Consider the following 8,771-nt stretch of genomic DNA (forward strand, 5'->3'; position numbering starts at 1 on the left):
GATCAGATGTTGTCCAACTGCAGGTGGGGCAGTTTTGTCATTGTTGCTCGCTAGTTGGCTTTCTGCTGCTTCTAACACGTCTCTGTTTAGAGAAGTGGCCTGAGTCTACCCTCAGAGCAGAAAGGTGAGCTGGGCCTGGCGACAGCCTAGCTTCTGTGCTGTGTAGTACCCCACTGAGAATGAAGGGATGGCCCAGGGCTTCCTCTGACTCTCTCCCTCAGTTATAAACTCTCTGAAGGGAAAATGGAGTAAAAAATTCTTAATTCAGTATGGTATTGTCAAAGTATAAAAATAATTGTCTTTGGAGGGGAGGGTATATTTCAAGGGGTAGAGTACGTGCTGGGTTCAATTCCCAGTACCTCAATGTAAAAAAATAATAAGGAAAATTCTGTTTTAACAAAAGAAAAAGAACAAAGAAGAAAAGAGATCTCAAACAATCCAACTTTAAAAGAAAAAAACATTTTTTACATAGTAATCAGCTCAGTCTTTTGCTAGATTAGGAGTTTGGGATTAACAGATACACACTACAATGAATAAAATAAATAACCAACTCCCAAGTCCTTAATAACCTAGTTCAACCTGAATTCTTTCTCTTTTTTCCCCTAAGCAACCCGTGGAAACCTCTGAAATTCTCACCTTATAAAGAATTCATTTAAAGGTGGCATGAAAGTTACTGGTTAAAACAGTTATTTGTGGTTCCATGAATATAAGTCTAGTAAGAAAGATAGACAATAAGCCAGTAAGCAAATAAATATATTATGAACTGCCAGGTGCTTATAATTGCCACAAAGAAACATAAAACTTATTAGGAGAGAAAATGATTGAATAAAAAATATGTGTGTGCTATTTTAAATAATGTGGTCAGATAAGTCCTTTCTGTGGGTAAAATAATTTGAACAAAGTCCTGAATGAAGCAAAAGAATAAGCCACGTATGTAACAGACAAGAAAAGCCTCCCAGGCCGGGAGAAGTGTAGGTACGAGACTTGGAGTTACAAACACAGCTGTCCCAGTGGGGACCATCTGGGCGGTGAAGATGGGCTGGAGCAGAACGGTGAGACCTGAGGCTGCAGAGACGGGTGAGGGACCGGATCACACAGGGCCTTGGTAGGGACTCCGGATATCCTTCTGAATACAACAGAAAATCACGAGAGTATTTTGCAAATCAGAACAACTTGATCTGATTCATACTTTAATAAGACCACTGTGGGTAACATATGGGGAATAAGCAATGGAAGCAGGGCAAGGTAAGCTGATGGGAAGGCACTGGGAAGAGTGCTGCTGACCTGGAGAGAGACACCGAGGTTGGGCTGGGATGATGGTGGGAGAAGGGCTGAAATGGGGACACGATTTGACAATAACGGTCACAGGCCTTAATGCTCGAATTGGACACAGACACAGAGTGGTTCAGGGTGATGGGTATGTGATATTTGGGGCTGAGCCACAGTTTTTGTACAGAGACCTGACAGGAGAATAAAGTGGGGACGTTGACGTTGGTAAGAAGGGTTGGTGGGTGTTTAATTCCCCCTAGAGCCGCGTCTCTGTTTCTCTGTAGATGAAGTCAGCAGAGCAGGGATGGGTGTTCCTACTTCTGCAGAGAATTGCGTGTGTCCCTCATCGACAAATTCGAGAGGCCGACCTGCCCATCCAATTGCAACATCTTGAATCTGCTTCTTTCTATCCAGGAGGAGATTTCCAACTAAGATGCCTATCAAAAATTCCCGTGTCCACAGTTAGAGCTGTGTGCCTTTGGAATAATCTCAGAGATGCCTACACAGAGGCTCGGTGTGCTCTCTCTCACTCAGAGCACACAGTTCCCTTCAGTCCACGGGGTCTCAGCAGAGAAGATTTCACAAGTAGCCCCTCTCAGGCCCTGGGGACCAACCTCCCGCTTGGCCGAGCTCTGAAAATGAGCACGAGTTCCGGGCAAAGGGCCTTCTCCAGGGCGCCATCTGGCAGATTACATGAGGACAGTGTACAAAAGAGTGGGAGGGTTGATGGTATAAATGGATTTTAATTTTTGCTCTGAATCTGATTCTGTCCTTCCATTTTATTAAGGAAGTGTTCTTAGGCCAGACATGATTCTCCTTTTTTCTTTCTATTTGATCATCCAAGAGGTTTAGATAGGGTATTTGTTTTAGGGTAAGAATCTTTAAAAAAAAAAAAAAACCTTGCAAATAGCGTCTTGTTAGGCATTTGGACAAGACAACCAGTAAATTCTCCCAGCAGTATTGAACCCCATTGTTCCTCCAGGGGGTCTCCAAAGGTATACATGTTCCAAATCTGGCCCAAAAGCAATGAGCTTTTCTTTTTTTTTTAATCACTTCACCATGGACAAAAGATATCACTAAAGAAGGTTAGAAAAGAGCAGGTCCCCAACATCCAGGGTCCCTCCCAAAGAGCCCACAGAAGTAAAGAGGAGATGAACGAGAGAAACGGTTTATTTATACACACGTAGGAGCCAACCAGAAAAGTAACTACCATGTTAAATGGTGAAATTTGAAGGCTTTTTTTATCAACCTAACTTAATAGGGCAAAGGGAGAGGAGAAAATTGGTTTCCATGACAGGTTTTCTTCTACATCTATTGAATCTCAGGTATCTTCAGCTAAAGTGCTTTTGTATTAACCGTGGGTTCCATCTGACTTTCCATTCCTCAAACTTTGTTCTTCTTTTTTAAGATTCACTCATGTATTCTGAGCCCCTGGCTTTTCCACGTGAATTTTATATTGATTGTCAATTCCTGGAAAACACCACCTGGGATTTGGGTAGGCATACTTTGAATCCTTACATCTATTCATGGACTACTGTCATCTTAGTAGAATGAAGCCTTCTGCTCCATGAATATGGGATTATTCTCTGTGAATGTAGGTCTTAATTTCTCTTGACAGAATCTCTCATCTATTGTAATCTTCAGTGTCCATGTCTGGTACTTCTTCCTCACCTCTATTGGATGCTGATTCAGAAGAGACACGACCTCCTGGAGAACCTCTACTGCCACGGAGCTGACATGGAACTGAGTCCTGAGAAGGCTTTATATTCTTTTAAAAATAGGATTAATGTACTTTAATTACTCCATAGATGAGCAATGAATGGGTCACATTAACATAGGATTTTAATCCTTTTAGGATTAGTAGAGTAATAAAGACACAGTATGAAAAATTGAAATACTGCCTAAAAGAGAAGAGATTTGTAATTCCCACCCACAGAGGTGACTGTCATGAATGATTTGGTGCTTATGTCTCAGTCTCTGTGTCTCTCAGTATGTCTTTCTCCATCTCTGTCTCTCGCACATTCACAATCAGATCAGTTTACATCTATACTGATTTCACACATATGTGGTCATGCAGATGGGACCCTGGATGCAGACAGTGGGTCTGCATACTTCCACCCTGAGGCCTCCCTTGACATTGGGTTGAGACCAGACACCCACTTTTCCAACTGCACAGCATTCATTCATCCACATGAACCAGAACGAGTGGACCCAATCCCCTCACCATCAACATTAGTGTTGCTTTAATTCCGACTGTTGCAACCAGTGCTGTGATGAACACCCTTGAAAAGGCATCTTTGAATAGGTGTGTAAGGATTTTAGTGGGATGAACTGTAAGGATCAGAACTTCTGGGGAAGAGATGCGTCTGTGGCCCTTTGATGCGTCCTGCACCCTGTTCTCCTGAAGAGGAGCGTCCCTTCACTCTTCCCTCCAGGGGATCTGCTGGAGCCTCTGCCTGCTTACATTGTCACCAGGGCTGGTTGTCACCTGACTAAAGACCCGCCAGTGTTATGGTGACCGGTGTTGTCTCTGCAGTGTTTCCGTCTGCCTGTGTTCTCACCTGAAAGGTCAAGCATCTCTAACACACACTGGCCACCTTCATTGCCTCTCATTGGAACTGACCATGTCTGTTCTGTTTCTGTTTAGAACACTGCGTTTTGAAAGATTTTTGGACTACAGGGATGGGAAAACTTTCTCCAAACTTGAGTTATGAGCAATGCTTTTTCCAGGTTGTGGTTTGTCTTTCAAGCAGTTTTTCTGGGCTTTTGCTAATTTTTTTGATTTGTTTCGTTTTGTTTTTGCCACAGGAAGAGCTAAGCATCTCCCTTATGTCTTCTGGCTGTGGTGTCACAGGGGGAACAGCAGTGTCTACCCTGAGATTATGCACAGAGTTACTAAAAGGGCTTCATTTTGTACATCACATCTTTAATCCCCCTGTATATCCCCTTAAAATAATAAAAATGCTGTTTCAAGTGAAAACTGAAAAACCAGCAGCCCCTGCTGAAAACATGTGGGAAGGCACAAAAAGCCAACTATCATAAAGTTTCATTGAAAGGGAACACCCAGCAGAGGTAAAGACACGCAGAAGGAAAGAGGACTTGGGGTTGTCAGGGGCTGGGCGAGGAGGGAGGGTAGTGCGCTCTCTGGATCCATGGTTTCACTTTGAGGAAAGAAATAGTGTGAAACTAGATGTTAGTGATGGTCTCACAACATTGTCAATGCCCATAATGCTCATGAATTGCACAATTTAAAAGGGGAAAAGTCTATATTTTATTACATGAAACTCTAAAAAGAAAAATAAAGGATGCCATAAATGATGTGAAACAAAGAAAGGAAACTAAAGAAAACCAAACAAAAACATCTCCAGCGGAAGGAACAGCAAGTTTGGGGGGGGGACTGACGGTGGGATTTTGGAGTACATTTTGTAGAAGAAGGTGTGGGTGGGTGCAGAGGGGGCTCTGCCCCAGGGGGTGGTGATGTCTGAACTGGTTCTCCGTTGCCCAGCAGTCCAGGTGCAGATGCAAGTTCAGGATGAGGTGCAGGAGTGGCAGGAGGGAGCTCGGGGTCTCCTGCTGGATCCAGATCGTCCTTTTTTTGGTCTCTGACATCTTCCCCTGCCCATGCCTCCTCTGTAACTATTGGATGTGGAGAGTGTTTTAAGTCTTGTGGAAGAGCTTATGCTGTGAGAGGAAAAATTTATCCACCTGACTCCTTTTCCATATGCCTCTTTAAAGACAGAAACCTTCCCAGAGCTTTCCAGACAGCTCCCACTCAGAAAGTGCCCACACGATGTGTTCTGTGACTGAATTCTTCCAGACAGGTGGTCTGAGGCCATTTTTTGCTCTGGTCCCAACGGTAGCCTCTGGGGACACCTCCCTGTGTGGCCCAGCCCTCTCCCCTCCCCCACCTGCACACATGCACCAGCCCTGCCTTTCTGACCTTCGGGCTCTGCTTCGGGGGCTCCTGGTCCTCCACCTTACTTGCAGCGAGGTGGGCACGGTGCTCCAGGTCAGAGCCGGGTGTGCTGAGTAACCCGTCTGCCCCGGACAGGTCCCTGGGGGGAGCCCTGGGTGTTGTCTGGGTCGGAGGCCTGCCCCACTGATTCCTGGGCCATGGTGGTGGGGACCCCTCATTATTCAGACCCACCTGGATACTGCGCTGGCCCTCAGAAGAGTGGCACAACAGCCCTTCATTTGGGGAGGGGGCGTTGGTATTCTTATTCATCAGCTGCTGTTCAATATATGGTATCAAGTTCTGCAATGACAGTGACCAGCAGCTGACCCGGCCTGGAAGTCTCAGAGCCCTGCCCGGCCAGGAACACTCCTGCTTCTGTCCACTTGACCCTCTGCTGCCAGATCAGACCGAGACTTTGTTCAGCTCAGACACCCGGGAGGGAAAAGACATACCCAGAATGCATGGGCTCCACCTTGGGCAGCAGGACCCTTCCCTGGCTCTCCACATCCCAGCCAGCCAGCTTTGCCCTGGGCTGTGGATGTGACCGGCCCACCAGGCCTCTGAACTGCTCTTGCTTGAGGCAGAAACCCATCCCCAGCATGACTGCTCCACCTCCACCAGCCAGGACGGGGCCGTGGGGATACCTGGGTGGGATCTGAGTGGTGGCCCGGCCTAGGCGGGCCTGCTCTGGGCCTCCCTGTGTTACCTTTGGGTCTCTCTGGCCAAAAGTCCAGAGGAATCTTGGGTGAGACATGACCCAGCGCCGGCAGCGTTGGTACAGCCCCTCGCTGCGGGCTTTACGGGATCTGCGGCCTCGGGATAATGGGATGCAGCAGAACATGCCTCTGTCTCCAATCAAGTGAGCTGAGTAGGGACTTCTCTACAGAGTGGGTGCCTGGTGACTTTGGTTCCAAGTTCTGTTGGGCTCTATTGCCAGGGAAGTGAGGTCACTTCCTGGGGTCCACTTACCCAAGCTTCCTCCTGACACATAGCTCCCCAAGGGCCTTTCTGGGCTGCCAATCTCTCATTTCTCACTCCATGCCATGTCCACACACAGTGACACCAACTCAGCCCCCCTCATAGCCCTGGAGAGGCCTGGATGCAGCCAAGGCTGCAGCTCTGAAGACACAGCTGGGTTCAGACATGGCTCCCCCCACTCAGCAGTGCTATCAACATGGAAAAGCCATGTGCCTCTCAGGGTCTCCCCAATCTCCCATCAGCACACTGGGGATCATTCTGGCCCCTGTTTCCTAGAGAAGCCATCCTGTCTCTAGACCTAGAAACACCTACTGCAACTGTCACCCCCACGGGCTGGCATCACAGGGAGCTCATGAACAGACTCAGCAAATGAAGGACCCCACAGAGGGCTGGCGGAGCGCAGAGCAAATGCCACACAGGCCTGGGTCTGCCCTGAGGTCTGGAGAAAGTCTCTTTCCTTATTGCTTGCTTCCCAGCTCTCAGTCGTGCGACTAAATTTAAATACAACTCTGACATCGTCCGCTCTGGCATACAACCTCCTAGGTCATTCTGTCATGTTGACATACAGGCCCAGTGTCCCATCTCGGCCTCTGTGGTGGGCTGCCCCACAATGGCTTCATATTTTTTGCCTTCTGTTCCCACGCCCTTGTGTGATCCCCACACCCTCCTCTGGAGGGTGGATGGACTTTGAGACCAGGTTCTGACATGCAGACTGACTTGTGAAAATGTGCGTGAGTTCCACTCCTTCACAGCTCCAGTGTTCCTTCTCTCTGTCTCTGTTTCTCAGTGCCTCTCTCTCTGTTTTGTCTCTCTCTCTGTTTCTCTGTCCCCCTGCTTCTCTGTGTTTCAGTCTGTCTGTCTCTTTTCCTGTATGTATGTGTGTATATATTTATGTGTATATGTGTGTATTTATGTTTGTGTATTTTTCGGGCCCAGGGCAGGTCACTTCTGAAAATCCCTTGATGACATATTGATTATTTTGAATTCATGTTACTAAAGAAAAATTATCTTTGAAAATTGTGCACTTTGGTGGGATCTTATCTAAGGACCAGCACTGCTAGGGAAGGGATGTTCCTGTGGCACTTTGATGTATCCTGTACCTTGTTCTGCTGGAGAGGAGCGTCCATTTGCTCTTCCCTCCAGGGGACCTCCTGGGGCCTCTGCCTGCTCACGTTGTCACCAGGGCTGGTTGTCACCGGGCTAAAGACCTGCCAGTGTGATGGTGGCCAATGCTATCTCTGCAGTCTGTCCATCTGCCTATGTCCTCAACTTACAGGTCGAGCATCTCTAGCACACACTGGCCACCTGCACTGCCTCTCGTTGGAACTGCCTGTGTGTGTTTTGTTTCTTTTCAGAACACTGGGCTTCAAGATGTTTTTGCACCACAGCGATGTGAAGCTTTACTCCGACCTTAGGTCTTGAGGAAAGCTTTTTCCAGGTTGTGTTTTTTCTTTCCAGCTGTCTTTCTTGGCCTTTGTTTTCTGCTTTAGTTTGGTTTTATTTTGCCACAAGAAGAGCTAAGCATCTCCCTTCTGGCTCTGGTTTCACACTTAGAACAGCAGTGCCTACCACGAGATTATGCACAGAGTTACCAAAAGGGCGTCATTTGGTACGTCTCATCTTTAATCCATCTGGATTTTCCTCTCAAAATACAAAAATGCTAATTAACATGAAAACAAATAAACAAAAAATTCACCCGTCCCTACTTAAGATTTATGGGCAGCGAGAAAAAAAAGCCACATTTTATATGATTTCATTGATAGGGAACCTCCAGGATAGGGAAAGAAATAGAGAGAGAAAGGGGATTATTGCTTCTCATGGGCTGGGGGAGGTAGGATGTGGGGTGCGCTTTGTATACAAGCTTTTAGTTTGAGAAGGCAATTGTCTAAACCAGTGGTATTGTTCTCACAGCATTGTGAATGCACTTAATGCTCCTTAAAATTGCACAATTTAAAATGGGAAAGGCTAAACTTTATTCTTATAAACTTAAAACAAAAATAGAATATAGTATAATAAAAAAGAAAAAAATCTGACTCCATAGAAGATCGGTCATTTTGGCTTTAACCCTGTGCCCTCTTTTCTAGGCTTAATCTTACTAGCTCTGCACCTTTTGTAAAACAATGTTGCCTTTAGCCTGAAATATACAGGAGAGCCTGTTTTCAAGGCTCTGATCTTTAAGGATATTAACACTTTTGCACTTATATAAAGATGACAAGTTGCAGAATAGGAAATAACTTTTGTTTTATTAGAGGTTTTACAGAGGCACTATGACCTGGTCTACGTAGACAGCTTCAGACCAAGATAATGGCAGACTAATATCTTGGAGAACCATCTTCCCCAAGTCAGACTTTAGGCTCCTTTTCTAGTAAATAGGGGAGAGGCTGTGGTTGGTTGTTGCAAACTTGTTCGTGTAGGATTACTTTGTTCTTTGGAATCCTTTGCAGCTGTCCACGTGGGTCAGATCATGGTGTTCCTGTAAAACCTGCAACAAAACAAACTTTTTCTATTCTGCAACTTGTTATCTTTATAGGAGTGCAAAAGTGTTAATATCCTTAAAGGTCAGAGTTTT

This window comes from Camelus dromedarius, chromosome 35, assembly GCF_036321535.1.
Source record: "Camelus dromedarius isolate mCamDro1 chromosome 35, mCamDro1.pat, whole genome shotgun sequence".
Classification (NCBI taxonomy): Eukaryota; Metazoa; Chordata; class Mammalia; order Artiodactyla; family Camelidae; genus Camelus; species Camelus dromedarius.